The sequence below is a fragment of the Gossypium arboreum genome, chromosome 13 (assembly GCF_025698485.1).
Source record: "Gossypium arboreum isolate Shixiya-1 chromosome 13, ASM2569848v2, whole genome shotgun sequence".
Taxonomy (NCBI): domain Eukaryota; kingdom Viridiplantae; phylum Streptophyta; class Magnoliopsida; order Malvales; family Malvaceae; genus Gossypium; species Gossypium arboreum.
Window position 1 is genome coordinate 113762777 of NC_069082.1, and position 19931 is coordinate 113782707.

The window sequence follows — 19931 nt, forward strand, 5'->3', positions numbered from 1 at the left end:
TTTGGAAAAAATGACCCTTTTCGGTAAATAATCAAAAAGTCGGGCCATTTAGGTAAATAATGATATAAAAGAGCTTTTTTTAGTAAATTGCCCATAGTTTTTTTAATGTACTTCAGAGGTCCCTATATTATAGAGACTAAATCAAATTAGTCATTCTATTATTAACTAGATCAATTTAACCCCTATATATTAAAAACTCATAAATTTGTAATAAAGTTAACATTTATTATAATATTTTTATTTTTCAAGGAAAAAATTAGAGCCCAAGTGAGATAGTAAAAGCTTCATATAGTTGGGCCAAACAATTTTTTTTAGCCTTCAATGATGAAATAATTGGTTGCAACATCATGACCATCGAAGAACAACATTCTAGAAAGCAGATCTTCATTATCACCGACAGTGTTGTGCAATTGGATTCAGGAAATGCAGCTTCTGGGGGAATAATTCTCGTTGAAAATGGAGGTTGGATCTTTAGGTATAACCGATACTTTGGGAAGTGTTCGATCTTTGATGCCAAACTTTGGGGCATTTTGGAGGGCCTCAAGCTTATCCAATGTAGAGGACACGACAATGTAATAATCTAATCTGATAGCTTGGAGGTTATTAAAGCCATTCACGGAAGTGTTTCCACCACATTAAATTTAGCCTTGATCAGACGAATCCAATATATTTTGGCACAAGAAAAAACAATAGCTCTTAAATTACACACCTAGAGAGCAAAATCAAGCTATGGATTGCTTAGCCAAACTAGCTTTGGTCAAGAAAGAAGACTAAGTTTTTGATCTCCATCCAACTTCAGTTCTAGTTTTTCTAGAATCTATCAAAGCAAATGGTATTTTTTCTTTTCAGAATATTTCTATGTAATTAGATAGTTCTTGTTTTAATTTCACAAAAAAATATTTACTATATAAAAATATATTGAAATTTATTTTCAATTCTAAAAAAAGACTAATTTAATTTTTATTTAATATGTTAATAACTATGGTTAAAAAGGTTTGGTAAAAAAAATTGAATGAAAATGGAAAGCAACATCTTAACTTTGACATTTGTGATGGTCAAAGCTCAAAAGGTAACAACTAGAGATATAACACAAGATTGTGAATAAGTATAACTTCAATCTTAAGTCCAATGTGAGGTCCAGGTACATTCATTCTTGTCTCAACCAAATCAAAACAAAAAATGTAAAACAACAATTTGTCTTGTCCCATATTGAATAGATATTGAAGATAATAAAGAAAGCAAGAAAGGCTAACTCTAGTGATATATAAAGGGGAAGCCTTTGTTTTTTTGCAATGGCTGTACCAACAGCAATGGCAGTAAATGAGGGATTGTAGAAGATGTGAAGTGTTTCACAAGCTTATTTAGAGAGCAAAGCAGTGAAGGAGACATGATGTTTGATATCAAAGCTTTGCCGACAGTTCTATAATCTTGGATAGGTATCAGGAACATGTGGCAGTATCATCATGAAAGTCCATGGTAGTGGTATCCCTAAGCCTCAACAACTCATCCCCATGTCCCCTTCTGGTACTTATTTCACAAGCCATTTTTCTTTTGGGCTATTTTTGATCTTGGGTTAATGTTATTTTAGCCGAATTCTTTATTTTTACGTATTTTTTTGGTTCCTGGGTTTTATTATTCAAGCTCAAAGTTATATATATATATTGTGATTAATTTGGTGTCTTTGATGGTATTTGCTCACTATTTATTTCATTGTTCTTTTTTGGCATATCACCATTTTGCTTTTGGGCTCAATTCAATGTTTGTGTATTAATCTGAATTTTTTTTTAGATAACTAATTATTTTATATATCCAAAGGAACTAATAAACTGTTACAAGTAAACTCTTAATCCATAATCCAGAATGTCATCTACATGGTTTATTGTTAATCTAGTTGGAATTTTTTTTTTGATTGTTCATTTTACTTATGGTGCATTTCTTTGAAGCTTTAAGTTGTCTTTTCTTATATTTATCTAAGTGTTTGATATCTTAGGTGTTGCTGCTTTATGATAATATATTTGTATGTTTGGAATGCAAGGCAATGGTAAATCTACTTAAAAAGAGAAATTTTTTATGGCTTTTGTGTTAGAAAACAAACCGATTTTTAAAAGTAAAAAATTGCAGCTAAAGAATTTCTATCAAAATTGGCCTGTAGAAATGATAAAGCTTATCAAGCTAGAAATTTCATGAAAAGTCAAGGATGATGGCAACAACTTTAAAAGTTTTACACGGCAAAGAAATTAGCTTACAAGGTGGATAGCAAGCTGTCAAGAAATTGGTTTGCAACTTGGCTTATTGGCCTGTACAATGGATAAGTATTATCATTTATGATATACCTAAGGGATAAATAATCATTAAGGTGATAAACTATGTATATATATATGTATGTTTAGTTCATGTGTGAGTGCTGGAAAATGTTAGTGAGTTTGAGAAAAAAACAAAGAGTGTTGTGAGTTATAAAATGAAAAACTAGCAGCAACTAGTATGGAGAGAAAAAAAAAAGGGAGTTTATATTGTGTTTATTTGTGTATAATAAAAAATTAGTATTTGATTTATTTTATTACGTTTCCAACAAGTGGTATCAGAGCTAGGTTCATGTTAACGTCACAATGGCAAACACGATTCAACCGTAGATCTCGAAATTAACAAAGGAAAATTATGGCAACTGGAGCATCTAGATGAGGGTTTTGCTTGGTTCTCAAGATTGTTGGGACGTTGTCAAAGAAGGATATGTCGAGCTCTAAAATGCAGCTATCGAAGCGGCTTTAACAAATAAAGAAAAAAGAATATTGAAAGAAGCTCATAAAAAGGATAAAAGGGTGTCGTTCTTTAGGTGTTGATGAATCAACCTTTGAAAAAATTTTAGATGCGAAGACATCAAAGGAAGCATGCGGAATTTTGCAAAAATCCCTTCAAGGAGCGAAAAAAGCCAAAAAGGTACGATTACAAACCCTTAGAGCTGAATTTGATACGTTAAAAATGAAACCTTCAAAAAACATTGATGATTATGTCATTCGAGTGAAAGCGGTGGTAAATGAAATGAAAAGGATTGGAGAAACACTTGATGATGTCAGAGTAATGGAAAAAATTTTGTGGTCATTGACACGCAAATTTGATTATGTGGTGGTTGCCATTAAAGAGTCAAAAGATTTATCACAAATATCAATCGATGAACTTGTGGGTTCCCTCTAAGTCCATGAGCATAAAATGAAACAAAATGATGATACTGGAAATTCAGACAAAGTCTTGCAAAGCAAGTTGTCTTTGAACGAAAGTAGAGCTAGGGATAACTTTAGACAAGGTACAAGAAATCGTGGAGGATACTGTGAAGGATATGGAGGCAAAAATAGAGGTGGACGAGGCAATCAATCATATGGTAATGTCCAAACAAGTGAAGAATATCAAACATCAAGTCATGGACAAAGAGCTTTAGGCCAAGGTCGAGGCAAATGTAGATTTCAACAAGGAAATAAATCTCAATTACAAAGTTATAATTGCAATAAATATGGCCATTATAGTTACGAGTGTAGATTAAATCCCAAGATAGAGGAGAGAAATCATGTAACAACAGCTAAAGAAGAAAAAAACGCGGAATCTAGTGTATTCCTCACTTATAAAGAAAGTAAAAAATCAAGAAAAAATATTTGGTATCTTGATAATTGCGCCAGCAATCACATGTGTAGCCAAAAAGACTTATTTTCAAGGTTGGATGAGAATATTCATGGACAAGTAACTTTTGGAGATGAATCGCATGCCATGGTTAAAAGTAAATGCAAAGTTACTATTACACAAAAGAATGGAGAAACGAAGTTCATATCAGATGTTTATTACGTACCAGCTTTGAAAATCAACATCATCAGCCTTGGACAGCTTCTAGAAAAAGGATATGAAGTATATATGAAGGATTCCTTGCTCGCCCTAAAAAATAAGAGCAGTGAATTAATTGCCCAAGTTGATATGACGCATAACCATCTATTTACTATTAACATTGAGTCTGGAGAGGTGAAATGTATGAAGAATGCAATTAAAGATGAATCATGGTTGTGGCATTTAAGGTTCGGGCATCTTGGATTTTCCGGTCGAAGCTATTGTCAAAAGAAAATATAGTAAATGGGTTGTCAGAAATTAATCCTCCTGATCAACTGTGTGAAGCCTGCATTAAAGGAAAACAACACAGACAGAGTTTTGAAACGGGAAAAACTCGACGAGCCAGGAGACCATTGGAGATCATGCACTCCAACATAACAGGTCCTTTTAATATACCATCACTTGCTGGAAACATGTACTATGTTACTTTTATTGATGATTTTAGTAGAAAAAGTTGGATATATCTTCTTAAAACAAAATCAGAAGCATTTGACAAGTTTATCGAGTTTAAAGCCATGGTAAAAAAATAGAGTGAATATTTCATTAAAATACTCAAGACTGATAGAAGTGGTGAGTATACTTCAAAGCTATTTGAAAGCTTCTGCAAGGAACATGAAATTATTCACCAGTTGACAACTGCGTACACGCCACAACAAAATAGAGTTGCTGAAAGAAAGAACTGCATTACTCTTTATATGGCAAGAAGTATGGTTAAAGGTAAGCATTTACCAAGAACTTTCTGGGCTGAAGCTGTTCAATGTGCTGTTTATTTGTTGAACTGATGTCTAATAAAAAATGTGAAATACAAGACGCTAAACGAAGCTTGGAGCAATCAAAAGCTAGGAGTCGGACATATCAAGATTTTTGGATGCATCGCATATGCTCATGTTGCTGACCAGACGAAAAGAAGCTTGACGATAAATAAGTAAAATATATTTTCATTGGTTATGAAAAGAGAAGCAAGGTATATAGGTTATACAACCCTCTCACTAAGAAAGTTATTATTTCAAAAGATATTGAATTCGATGAAGCTGATTATTGGAGATGAAGCGAAGAAGAGAAAAAAATTGAAGGATTATTTTTCAGTGATGACAAAGATGATGAGTTTATTAATCAAGAACAAGGCGGCGAGCAAAGCCCCCCTCCAAGTCCTGTTGCAACAATTTCTACAACATCATCATTACCAACTAGCAGCAATACCAGCAACTCAGAGGAAGCACCTGCAAGAATGCGTAGTTTACACGATATTTATGAGGTTACAGAATCTATAGAAACAATACTCAATTATTCATTATTCTGTTTAATGAAAGAATGTGAACCAATAATATATGAAGATGCAATTAAAAATGTCAGATGGAAGAAGGCAATGGATGAAGAAATTGCAACAATAAGAAGAAATGACATATGGGAGCCAACCAGTCTACCAGAAGGATATTGTCAAATTGGAGTAAAATGGGTGTACAAGACGAAGACCAACAAAGAAGGAAAAGTGGAGAAATACAAAGCAAAACTAGTTGAAAAAGGCTACAAGCAAAGATATGGCGTAGACTATGATGAAGTATTTACTCCAGTCGCCGGAATTGATACTATAAGGCTTCTCATGGCAATTGCAGCACAAAATAAATGGAAAATTTATCAGATAGACGTGAAGTCAGCATTCCTTAATGGCTACCTGGAAGAAGAAGTCTACATTGAACAACCACTTGGATATAGCAAACAAGGACAAGAAGACAAAGTTTATCGTTTGAAGAAAGCTTTATATGGATTGAAGCAGGCTCTGAGAGCATGAAACACAAGAATAGATGAATACTTTCAGAAAAAAGGGTTCATGAAAAGCCCATACGAGCATGCTTTATATACGAAGAAAAATGAAGTTGGTGACATCATGATCGTGTGCTTATATGTGGATGATATAATTTTCACAGGAAACAATCTAGGTATGTTCGATGATTTTAAGAAAGTTATGACTAAAGAATTTGAAATGACAGATATTGGTGAAATGTCATAGTTTCTTAGAGTCAAAGTAAAAAAAAATGAAAGATGGCACATTTTTGTCTCAAAAGAAATATGCGGAACAAATTTTAAGAAAATTCAATATAAAAGATTGCAAGCCAGTAGCCACGCCAGCAGACTCAGGCATGAAATTAAGTGTTGATTCATTCAGAGAGCCAGTAAATTAAACGTTGTTTAAAAGTATCATTAGAAGTTTAAGGTATTGGACTATCACGTGGCTAGACATCATGTACGCAGTGGGAATAGTTAGCAAATACATGGAGAAGCCAAAACAAGATCACCTGATTGCAACAAATAGAATTTTGAGATTCATCAAAGGTACGATGGATCACAGTTTATTTTATACACACTCACAGAGTTCAAAATTGGTTGGTTATTCAGATAGTGATTATGGTGGTGACTTGGATGATCGCAAAAGCACATCCAAATATTTATTCCGTATTGGTTCCACAGCATTTTCATGGTTATCGAAAAAGCAACAAATAGTAGCCCTTTCAACATGTGGAGCAGAATACATGGCTGTTGCAACATGTACGTGTCAAGCAATTTGGTTGAAGAATATTTTGGGTGAATTATCTATTATACAAGAAGGTCCAATTACAATTTATGTTGACAACAAGTCCACAATATCTCTTGCAAAGAATCCAGTGTCTCATAGTCAAAGCAAACATATTGATACAAAGTATCATTTTATTTAAGAGCAAGTGAAAAATAAAAAATGTGGAGTTAGTTTACTGCAGAACAGAAGATCAATTGGCGGACATTTTTACGAAGCCATTGAAAGTAGATATATTTCATAAACTCAAAGAAAAGCTTGGAATGAAATTTTTGGTTTGAGGGGGAGTGTTAGAAAACAAACCGTTTTTTCAAAGTAAAAAATTGCAACTAAAGAATTTCTATCAAAATTGGCTTTTAGAAATGATAAAGCTTATCAAGCTGGAAATTTCATGAAAAGTCAAGGATGATGGCAGCAGCTTTAAAAGTTTTACATGGCAAAGAAATTAGCTTGCAACGTGGATAGCAAGCTGTTAAGAAATTAGTTTGCAACTTGGCTTATTGGCCTATACAATTGATAAGTATTATCATTTATGATATACTTAAGGGATAAAGCAATCATTAAGGTGGTAAACTATGTATATATATGTATTTTCATGTGTGAGTGCTAGAAAATGTTAGTGAGTTTGAGAAAAAAAAAGTGTTAGTGAGTTATAGAATGAAAAACTAGAAGTAGCTTGTATAGAGAGAGAAAAAAAGTTTGTATTGTGTTTATTTGTGTATAATAAAAAATTAATATTTGATTTATTTTATTATACTTCCAACATTTTGGTTAGATGTTATGTGTCTTTCAAGCTAAGTTTTCTTTTCCATTGGTATGAGATGCCCTTGCTATTTTTATTGTTGGTTTTACTCCCATACACGAGTTTGGTTATGTTTTCTTACGTCCTCTTTTAAAAGGGTTATGGATTATAATGCTCGGTTCAGTTGACATTTGCTGCGTATAGAACTCGTATTTTATTACATATATTGTCGTTCTTCTTCAACTGCATGTTTGTTTATTCCTTTGCCAATTACTAGAAGGTTGTTTCGAGGATAGCTTAATTACAGGCTTGTGATTTGGTACTTTGATAGGTGTTCAAAAGGAAAGAATGCACCCAGATGATGTCTATGTATTATCAGGAGATGGGTCTATCATATCTTCGCCTTCGCCAAAGCCATACCCTCATAAGCCTCCTAAGTGCTCCGATTGTGCTCCTCTTTTCATGAAGGCAACTATTATGTATGCTTTTTTGAAAACTATTATTTGGCATTGTTTAATCAAACCAGTAGTTTATTTTATCGAGTTTTTTTTTGAAATTGTAATCTAGAATTTACTGAGGTGATAATGATCCTATTTTTGATGTTATAGCATTTGTTAGGATAGTATGCTCTTGTGATTTACTTTCCTTTTAAACATAATATTCCTTTTCAGCATGATCTTTGATAAGTTTTTACGAGAAAATGAGTGCTTATAGTGTTCGTATCTCAGGCATATGATATGCATGATGGTGGATCGGTTATCCACAGTCATTGAATGGAATCATGTCTTGTAATAATGATAAATTCACTTTTAAAAGAGTTTCGCGTAAGTTTTTCCCCGATCGGAATATTTTGCCCCAAGTCAGAGCAACATAGCTATCAACAACCTTTCTTCAGTCTCTGAATTGAAGCTTACTAGAAATTCATCTTGCATATGCTAAATCATTCGTTATGCTTGACTTTATCCAATGACAATGTTGTCTTCACTATATTGAAGTTCACTTTCAGATTGAAGTGTATCCTAAGACAACTGCTGTGCTTGTTCGCAATCATGACATATACGTATGGGGTGACTCATGGATCAGTGCTAAAACTCAGGTATGTGAAACTTGAAATTTCAGAATATGCATCTTAGTTTCTTTCTTTTTTAGCTTCTCCGAACCTCTTTCCCAGTAAGACAGATTCTTACATGTTGCGTTGGTCGCATGTGTTTCTTACTTTAGCGATGACATACTATTTCAGGCTGAATGTTATCATTACCTCTTTGATGCCGCTATCAAACTCCATCATCAGGCTTAGATTGGTGTACTCCAGATCATAGCCCCATTCAGAATGTTAAAGGATTTTCAAGCATCAATAGCATGATAAAAAGGGTGGCTACGAAGGCTGGGACAGTGGGTTCGAATTTTAAACTCTAGCTATATCCAGTAAGCACATATTTTCTGTAAAACCGGACAAATTCTGGGTTTTATAGACATGTGTGTTTCCCTTCTAACAAAAATCGCTAATTTTGGGATAACATTGTTGTAGACTCTTGACTGTTTTATTACTTAACAATAAAATTGTTACTTTCATTTATCAAATGCTCTCTCACTGTACATTTTCTTTTTTATCGTTGCAGCTTTGCGTTGTGCTTGACATCGAAGGAACTACAGCTTAACAGATGTTCTCTTTCCCTATGCCCGAGACAATGTTAGGAGGCATTTGTCCGTAACTTACAATAGTGCTAAAACTCAAGATGATATTAAGTTGTTACGTTCTCAAGTAAGATTTTTCTTTGGATCTTTTGACCTTTTATCATCTTCTGTTGCAAATCCAGATACAAATTGTTTTCTTTGCTTCCTCAAGGCAATTACCTTATAATATATTAAAGAATTAATTTTAAGAGTTAGGCACAAATGACCATATGAACTTTACTTCTTAGAGAATTGAGATTGTATGGCCCATTCACTAGGATCACAGAATGCTTCTGACCAGAAATTATGTGCCTGCTTCCTTGGTTAAGCTCTAGCAGTGAACTACAAATCATTGCTTTTTACTAGTGAACTGCCTACTGATGCTATCTGCATACCGAGTATTGTCCTAAAGAAGAAAATTGAGTAGCCATTCAAATTGATGGTCAGATATATGAGGATTGGCCAACCTTTTGTCTTGATGCCTAAATAAAATTCAATCAACACTCATTTTCTTTCCCCAAAATTATATGCTTCGAACTCAGGTGATATACCTGAAATACAAACACAGAATGGACTAGTTGTTTGTGCGATACAATGCATTACTCTTGAACCATCATTATCTGTGAATTTAGAACCTTTTTAATTTCAACAATTGGAACCTTTGTAGTATATATGAAATTACTGTCTATTATCATTATTAATCATATGTTGGTTTACTGTTATCAATATTTTATATGTGAAAGCTGGGCTTTTTGCTAGAGTATCTGTTTACTTGACATGCGTTTGAAGCATGTGTATAGAATTAGAAAACCCAAAGGAATCTAAGGATACTTCTTCAGCTCGTTTTCTGTGTTTAAGGTAGTGAGATTGTGTATCTTACAAATTAGCAACCAAGGAAGTCCTGATTGACTTCTAAATTATCTGCCTATAAGATGTTTTCCACAGGTTGAAGATGACTTAAAGCAAGGTGTTCTTGGCGCTATACCTATCCCCTCGGAAGATGCAGGAAAAGAGGAGGTGATTGTTTCTTTGGTGGCTAATGTCGAAGCAATGATAAAAGCTAATCGAAAATTTACTGCCTTAAAGCAACTGCAAGTAAGAACATATGAATCGAAAGATAATACATTTTTAGAGTTTACCTTTGGGAAAAGACTAATATGAAGTTAAATAGGGTCATATATGGCGTACTGGATTTAAGAGTAATGAGCTTGAAGGAGTAGTTTTTGATGATGTACCAGAAGCTCTCGAAAAGTGGCATGCACTGGGTATAAAGGTATTGTTATGAATTTCCTTTACTCCTTTACTATTTCATTTTCTGAATGTAGTTCTGGATACGGTATATTTGGTCTATGTTTTGAATATGTTTCTGTGCATTTGCTTCCGAATAGGTGTCCGCTCGGACCTAGTCTAGATCTAAAGCTCAAGTTAACGTATGTTCATGTCCCATCGTGTTGTCATGAAGCTGTATCATCCCCTAGCATACAACTACCATTTTCTCTTTTTTACTAGAAATCATATATATCCACGAGGAAAAATCGAAACCTTATCATTGGGATTGGTTTATGGAAAGGATCTTACTCAGCTAAGTTCTCGGTTACTTATAGAAAGTTCAATTTTCAAAGCTTATCTTTGCTTCCTCTTTCATCCCAGGTATACATATATTCTAGTATAAGCAGATTGGCTCAGAGGCTTATATTCGGAAATACAAACTACGGTGATTTGAGAAAGTATTTATCCGGATTTTTCGACACCGCAGTAGGGTAAGTCTTTTTACTTTGTTTGCTTTATGCTTATCACTAAATTTTAACTCAAAATGACACTCCATTTTACCTTGCCTTGCTTGCATATATAAAAGAGAAACACAAAGTTATGTCGAAATCACTGAGTCATTGGGAGTTGATAAGCCATCCGATATACTATTTGTGATCGATGTCTACCAAGAAGCCACGGCTGCAAAAGCTACAGGTAGTGTACTGATCTTTTTTTCTTTACTGGTGTCCGTATTCTAACTGTTGGAGTTTCAACACACTTTAACCGGGTAAAGTAAGAATTTCAAACAGAGCACCAGCAGCAACGTATTATACTCGGGTAAAATATGAAGGAAAAATGCTTGAAGTTCAAGCTTTTAGCTACTGTCAAGAATAAAGAATAGAACTTAGAAGTTTTTGAAGGCAAAGAAAAAATGAAGCATATGGAAGAAAATCTGATGATTTTCATACTCAAAGAACAATGGCATAATGCCAATACATAAATCAAGCTTTTTTGCTTGTCAAAATCAACATGTGGTCAACTAATCTATACCAACTACCACTAATACATTGGAACTTACAAAACAAAACTTATACACTTAAGCAAAGTTGGTCATCAACTCCTACATCATCAAATTATAACAAATGTAAGCTAAACTAAGTTCAAAATGAACTAGATTACAAAAGCATAATTAAACGGTAACAAAATGTAACTGAGACAAAAAGAAGCATCAACCCCTTCAGTTGCATGTATTTTACCCGGGTAACTTGTGTGTATGAATTCTTACACATACTTTACCCGGATAACATAAGTGCATTAATTTTCACATGCTTGAATCTGCATGGGCTGCATGGGAACTAACTTCAACACTCCTCCTTAGTTTTCATGCTGCAAACTCCAAGTTCTTTTCTTAACTTAATAAACCTTGAAGTACTTAGCCCCTTTGTGAAAATATCAGCAACCTGTTCTTCTGAATTGCAATGAATCAGCTCCACCTCTCGAGCTTGTTCCATCTCCCTTATCACATGTAACTTGATGCTGAAGTGCTTCGTTCTACCATGGAAGACAGGATCCTTTGCAATTGCAACAGCAGACTTGTTATCACAAAATATCTCTGTTACCTCCCTTTGATATAGTTTAAGATCAGCTAGAATTTTTCTCAACCAAATGGCTTGATTTACAGCATTTGCAGCTGCAACATATTCAGCTTCTGCTGCTGATTGAGCCACCATCGATTGTTTCCTTGAACTCCAACAAAACATGGTTGAGTCAAGGGTAAAAGCATATCTAGAGGTGCTTTTCATATCGTCACTTGAACCAGCCCAGTCACTATCAGTATAGCCTTTCAACTTCAAACTTTCAGCTTTGTTGAATAACACACCATAGTCAAGAGTGCCTTTGATGTACCTTAGCACTCTCTTTGCTGCTTGAAAGTGCTGGGCATTACAGCAATGCATAAACCTTGATAACATACTCACAGAAAACAAGATATCTAGCCTAGTTACTATCAAATATAACAAGTAGCCAACTAGGCTCCTGTAAGTAGACTCATTGACTGGTTCATGATCTCTTTAGCTTGACAGCTTCATTCCAACAGCAATAGGAGTGCTTGTTGGCTTACAATTTTGCATTGAGAACTTGGACAAAACCTTCAAGGCAAATGTTCTCTGTCCCAAGAAGATTTTTCCTTCTGTTTGGCGCACCTCCATTCCCAAAAAGTATGTCATTAGCCCCAAGTCAGACATTTCAAACGTGTCCATCATTTTGGCTTTGAATTCAACCAACATATCTTGATCTCCTCCAGTCACCAAAAGGTCATCGACATAGAGGGATACAATAAGATGTATTTCAGCTTCATTCTTCTTGACATATAGTGTTGGCTCACTAACACTTATGTTAAATCCCAAACTGACCAAGTAGCTGTCAATTCAAGCATACCAGGCTCTAGAAGCCTGTTTCAGGCCATATAATGCCTTCTTAAGCCTGTACACCATTTGTTCTTTGCCAGACACAACAAAGCCTTGTGGCTGATCAATGTAGATCTCTTCTTCAAGGAAGCCATTGAGAAATACAGACTTCACATCAAGCTGGTGGATTTTCCACTGCTTCTGAGCTGCCAAGGCAATCAACAACCTTATGGTGTCTAGCCTGGCCACTAGTGCAAATGTTTCCAGGTAGTCTAGGCCATATTTTTGGCTGAATCCTTTGACTACAAGCCTGGCCTTCAGTTTGTTTAAGCTCCCATCAGCATTTTGCTTGGCTCGATAGACCCATTTTACTCTAATAACCTTCCTCTTGGCTGGTCTAGGGACCAATTCCCATGTCTGGTTCTTCTCAATCATGGCAATTTCATCAGCCATAGCCTGTTTCCAGCCTTCATCAGCTTCAGCTTCTTCAAAACTACATGGTTCTTCTTGTGCAACATGAGCTCTCTCATAAACATCAGCCAAAGTTCTTGTACCTCTGACTGGCTCATCATCAACATCCATCTCTGGATCGTTTTGATCAGATTCAAACTGATCTGTCATAAGTTCTTCAGGAATGGCTTCAGGTTCATTTCTTTCCTAATTCCAATAAGCCTTCTCATCAAACACCACATCTCTGCTCACTTGGATTTTGTTGGTTAAAGGATCTAGAATCCTATAACCCTTTATGACCATACTATACCCGGCTAAAATACCAGGAACAGCTCTTTTGGACCATTTGTCCCTCTTTACAGCTGGTACTTGGCTGTAACATAGGGAACCAAAGACTTTCATGTGAGCCAATGATGGCTTGAACCCGAACCAGGCTTCAAAAGGTGTCTTGTGAGTAAGTGCTTTGGTTGGAAGCCTATTCTGAATGTAGACAGCAGTGTTGACAGCTTCAGCCCACATGGTCTTGGGCAAATTTTTCTCAAACAATAAGCATCTGACCATATCCATCAAGCTCCTGTTTTTCCTTTCACTAACCCCATTTTGCTGGGGTGTATAAATATTAGTTAACTGGTGTTTGATGCCAACATCTTTGCACAAAGATTGAAACAAAGCTAAAGTGTATTCAGTTCCATTATCTGACCTAATGGTCTTTATCTTGCAGCCTGTTTCTATTTCCACTGCAGCTTTGAACTTCATAAACACTTGAACAACCTCAGACTTATGCTTCAAAAAATAAATCCAGCAATATCTGGTACAGTCATCAATGAAGAGAATAAAGTACCTGTTGCCACTTAGTGATTCAGTCCTCATGGGGCCACAAACATCAGTGTGCACCAGTTCCAGCTTGCTTGATGCTCTCCAGGTGGTGTTTGCAGGAAATGGAAGCCTGGCTTGCTTTCCCATCTGACAAACTTCACAAACATCTTCAATCTGAACTGTTTTGGTGAAGTCTTCAACCATTTCCTTGCTGACCATCCGAGCCATGGATTTGAAGTTGGCATGACCAAGTCTTTGATGCCAAAGCTTGGTGTCTTCTATTGAAGCAACATGAGCTGAGTGTGAGTCACCTGACCAGTTGACTTCAAAGCATTTGTCACTCATGGTGACTGTCATGAGACATGATCTATTTGGATCAGTTATCTGACATTCTTCACCTTTGAACACAACAGAATAACCTTTCTCAAGCAATTGAGCAATGCTAAGAAGGTTTCTGTTAATCTCAGGCACTAGCAACACATTTGGAATAACTTTATTGCCTGTTGAAGTACATATCAGCACATCCCCTTTTCTTTCAGCTTTTATGAACAATCCATTGCCAACTTTCACTTTGGTCTTGCAGCTTCTATCCAAGGTCTTAAAGATGTTTGCATCAGGTGACATGTGGTTAGTGCAACCACTGTCCAACAACCAGCCTTTTGTACCTTTCTTCTGGCCAGCTGAGCATGAAACAGCAAAGACCTGCTCTTCATAGTCACTACTATCTTCAGCCACTCGAGCTTCTTCATTCTTGTGTTGTGGTTGGTTTTGGCCAGGTCTGCTTTTTTCTTTGCAGACCCTTTCAACATGGCCCTTCTTCTTGCAGTGTTGACACACAGCATCTGGCCTGAACCAGCATCTAGCCTCTGAATGACCAGGTCTTTTGCAAAATTTACAGAGTCGATCTCCTCCTCTTGCAGTATCAGTCTTAGGCCTGTTTCTCCAGTTCTTCTTGCCTTTATAGGCTGAGGTGCTCGAGGCTGCTTTGGGCTTAGCTTGGAAAGCACCCTCCTGGTGCTCCTCCGATCTGCTGGCCCTCCTTTTCTCTTGTGCATACAGAGCATTGATCAGCTCTGTTAAAGAGATACTGGTCAGGTCCCTAGAACCCTCTAAGGAGGATATTTTTGCTTCATACCTCTCCGGTAAGGTAGAGAGCACTTTCTCCACAATCTTTGCCTCATCAAATTGCTCACCAAGGAGCCTTATGCTGTTAACTACAGCCATGATTTTGTCAGAATACTTCTTGACAGTTTCTTCTTCCTTTATCTTCAAATTTTCGAAATCCTTTCTTAGGTTCAAGAGCTGCTGCTGCCTTGTCCTCTCTGTACCTTGGAACTCCTCCTTGAGTTTATCCCAGGCTTGTTTTGGTGTTTCACAAGCCATGATTCTAGTAAAAATTACATCAGAAACACAGTTCGAATGCATGACATGGCCTTGTGCTTTTACTTTTTCTTCGAGTATCGCTTCATTTGAGCCATCGTTGGATTTGCTCTCAATGGTTCGGTTCAACATCTGAGTTAACCACCTCCCATAGATCAAATACCTGGAGGTAAGTTCTCATCTTGACTACCCAAATGTGATATCCTTCTCCATTGAAAACTGGAGGTGCAGCTGGTGAGAAGCTTGATGAAGCCATGGTTCTACAGGTCCACTAAGAATTAGGCTCTAGATACCAATTGTTGGAGTTTCAACACACTTTAACCGTAAAGTAAGAATTTCAAACAGAGCACCAAAGAAGAACGATTATACCCGGGTAAAATATGAAGGAAAAATGCTTGAAGTTCAAGCTTTTAGCTACTGTCAAGAATAAAGAACAGAACTTTAAAGTTTTTGAAGGCAAAGAAAAAATGGAGCATATGGAAGAAAATCTGATGATTTTCATACTCAAAGAACAATGGCATAACGCCAATACATAAATCAAACTTTTTTGCTTGTCAAAATCAACATGTGGTTAACTAATCTATACCAACTACCACTAATACATTGGAACTTACAAAACAAAACTTGTACACTTAAGCAAAGTTGGTCATCAGCTCCTACATCATCAAATTATAACAAATGTAAGCTAAACTAAGTTCAAAATGAACTAGATTACAAAAGCATAGTTAAACGGTAACAAAATGTAACTGAGACAGAAAAGAAGCATCAACCCCTTCAGTTGCATGTATTTTACCCGGGTAACTTGTGTGTATGAATTCTTGCACATACTTTACCCGGATAACATAAGTGCATTAATTTTCACGTGCTTGAATCTGCATGGGCTGCATGGGAACTAACTTCAACACTAACCCTGTTGATTCTTGGCTCGTGTTTTAAGACTTATTTTGCTTTTAGAATCACAACCCGACACCTTAAGCCGTTACAAATTAGTATAAGAACAATTCTAAATTTTACTCTGCATATCCTTGCATACCCTTTGTTTATCAATTACTGTTTTTCATGTTTATCCATTTGGTAGGTTAATTTGGAGGTTGTAATATCCATCCGGCCGGGAAACAATCCTCTTCCAGAGAACCATGGATTCAAGACTATCAACTCTTTCCTGGAGATCTGATAGAAGTTTGGTATTTCTGTAATAATATCGGCCTTCCATGCACTTGTAATAAGGAACTTTTGGATGCAATAAATCATGATCTTCTAGCAACCCTTTATTGATTGTCACCTGTGAATGTTGGATACAAAGTCTTTTTTTACATGTTTGGATCGGTTCAATTCATCCAAGTTTTTTTTTTTTTGTATTTCCATTTTTATATAAATTATTTTTGAAAATGTAATAATTATAAAAGATCACTACTATAAATCAATTCATTTCCTTTCAGATCACTAAAACAATGATGCTAAAAGATCACTACAATAAATCACAAATTATTTTTCTTATAATTTCTAAAAACTATAAACATCCCACCCCAAAAAATAATTTTTAATATTTAGATGATCAATTAAAAGTATTTTTACTATTTGGTTATTTTCTAGAAATAGATATTGAAATTTTAATTATTTTCAATATTTATTAATAAAATATTGTTTTTTAAATCAACATATATTATTCAAATTCCAATATTTTAAGAATAAAATTAATACTAAATACATAAAATAAAAATGATTGACTAATAAAAAATTATATGAATATTCTGGATGCCTCTAATGCACTCAAGTGATGAGTTTTCCTATGACCCTCAGATGCCATGCAAGAAGCTGGCATTTGTCTTGGAATTCACAGCTTTGATACTAGCCAGACTCCTTGTAATGTAATTCCTTTTTTTCTTTTCTATGCCTTCTGATATTTGAGAATCCTTTGTTTAGTTAGAAACATCACAATGTGTATCCTCAATTGCCTAAACTCCAAATCATCCTTTAACTCAATTGCTTGTCTTCTAAAACCCTACAAATACCGAATGTGTTCCCACAGAAAACTTTCCCTTCTTTGCACTGTTAATTTCTCCAATCTGTACAAAACCAAACTGCAATGTATCAGTATGCTAAACCTACCTTACTCGGACTCCCAAGTAATATCAGATGCTTTTTTTTATTATTATGTTTTTTTCATGTATTTGGAGGATTGTACCCTACATCTATGCGTTGGAGTCGGATTCAAGCACTCGAGGGAAATGAAAAGTCAAAAGTAATATATGCTAAACATATTACTAGACGGTAAAGATTTCTCAAACCGAACACTCACTCACCTTTAGTCTTCCTTTCCCACTAACAGAGACAATGTCACCGGTCTTGAGAGTTGTTCCATTTTTTGTTACAGTTGTCCAATTTACGCGTACATCTCCGTTGCTATAAGACCAAAACAAAATAGAAAAACAAACGTCCATCAGCTCAATCTTTCATGCATTTTGCAACTAAAAGCTATGTTATTCGGACTCAAATGTGATTCTGAGATGTGGGTATATGTTGAACACGGGTATGTTCAGTTCACTTTTCCAATTTTTTTCCTTTATTGAAAGTGTTCTTTTCGAGTCATATCATCATGCTCATATCAGAATATTCTTCAGACAAGGGTGTCATGCACAGGCACTCAATAAATCTAGAGTCAGAGTAACATAGACCCAAAGTCAAGAAGAGATTAAGTTAGAGCATCAACCCGAGAATATAGTACCTTGTGAAATTAACTAGTTTAGATCTAGAAATCTTAAATCGTGCACTAGCAAGAGCATCAACACGAAGCGATGCTTCTACGGTTTTGAATGACTGCGTCCTGCGAAGCCAACATGAAGTCATTGATGGATATCACAACAATAGAGAGACTAATTTAATATTCTTTCGTTAATTAATAATTATGGTTAAAAAGGATTGAAAAAAATCAATGAAAATGGAAAGCAACATTTTGGGAGATAATAAAGAAAGCAAAAAATATACAACAACAATTTGTATTGTCCACATTAAACAGAGATTGAAGATAATAAAGAAAGCAAGAAAGGCTAGCTCTAGCAATATCTAAAGGGAGAGCTTTTGTTTTTTGCAATGGCTGTGCCAACAGCAGTGAAGGAGACAAGGTGTTTGATATCAGAGTTTTGCCAATAATTCTATAACCTTGTTTGGGTATCAGAAACAGATGGCAGTATCACTATGAAAGTCCATAATAGTTATATCCTTAAGCCTCAACAACTTATCCTCAAACCATTTTTCTTTTGGGTACCATTTTTCTTTTGGGTTGATGTTATCTTTTAAACTTTATTTACTGAAATGAGCCATAGCAAAAACACACTGATGTGAGTGCATTTTTGCCAATTCTATGATTAAATTTTCAAGAAAGGTTATTTTTTCTAAATATTATAAAAATTGACCAATTTTTTTTAAAATTTACAAAAATAAGCTTTTATAAAGACCTAAAGTGACAACACCAATTTTTTTTTATTTTAAGGTGTCACCAATTAATATGAGAATAAAACTTACAAAGCAGATCTTTATATAAACCCAAAGTCTTATTTTTTTTTATTTTCTTAAACAATGTGAGCTATGAGACATATGTATATATAAACTCATGAATAGATTTTCAACTTATTCCTAAACAATGTGGGATTCCTTCCTCTTTTAACTAACAACATAAAATTAAGGCTACACTATATTTTATATATTTTTACTTAGAGTTTAAATTTTTTTTACAAAAGTTAACATTTGTTACATTATAAATAAAACTTTTAAACTCTATAAGTAAAAAATTATAAAATATAAAATGAGTATGGTAAAATATTAAAAATTACTAACAGTTGAGTGATCATTTTGTAAGTTTTTATAATTCGATAGCCAAAAATCATAGTTAAGTGACTACTAATATAATTTAATCTAGATATAAATATATGAAAAATAATTATTATATTTTATGTATATTTTATATTTCTATAAAAAACTTATTTAACATAATTATATACTATGTTTAAATAGATTATCTATCTAGTCAAAATACATCTGAAATAAATTTATCAAGATTCATTAGGTGATGAAAATTAACTTTGCTCTGTTCTCAAACTAAATTTTCAAAAAAGGTTGAATTTTTAAAATATTATAAAAATAAACTAAGTTTTTGAAAATTTAAGAGAATAAGCCTTTATAAAGACTCAAAGTGGCAACACCATTTTCTTTTTAATTTTAAAATGTCACTAATTAATATGGAAATAAAACTTACAAAATATATATTTATATAGACCCAAAGTTTCATTTCTCTTATTTTCTTAAGCAATATGGGATGTGAGATATATGTATATATAGAACCATGAATAGGTTCCCAACTTGTTCCTAAACAACGTGGGATTCCTTCCTTTTTATAATATTTTAAAAATTCAACCTTTTTTGAAAATTTAGTTTGAGAACATGCAAAAGTGTATCCATGTTAGCATGTTTTTGCTTCACACAGGGTAAAGCGCGTCCCTGTCAGCGTGCTTTTATGAAAATTTCCCTAAAACGCTTCCATGTAGGCTTGTTTTGGGTTTTTTGGCCAATTCCAATAAATAAAATTTAAAATGGCCCATTTTCATAAATAAAGTAGAAATGGGCCTTTTTAAGTATAATGGCTTATTATTTTAGCTTAATTCTTTATTTTTATGTTTTTTTTTGGTTCTTGGGATTTATTATTCAAGCTCAAAGTTATATTTTTTTTGTGTGTGTGATTAATTTGGTGTCTTTGACGGTATTTGCACCGAATCGTCCTTGCCAT

General features: G+C 34.6%; 1 pseudogene; it reads left to right on the forward strand.

Moving 5' to 3' along the window:
* The first annotated feature begins 347 nt into the window (after nt 1–347).
* Nucleotides 348–16441, forward strand: LOC108462648 (probable bifunctional methylthioribulose-1-phosphate dehydratase/enolase-phosphatase E1; annotated as a pseudogene).
* Nucleotides 16442–19931: the final 3490 nt, after the last annotated feature.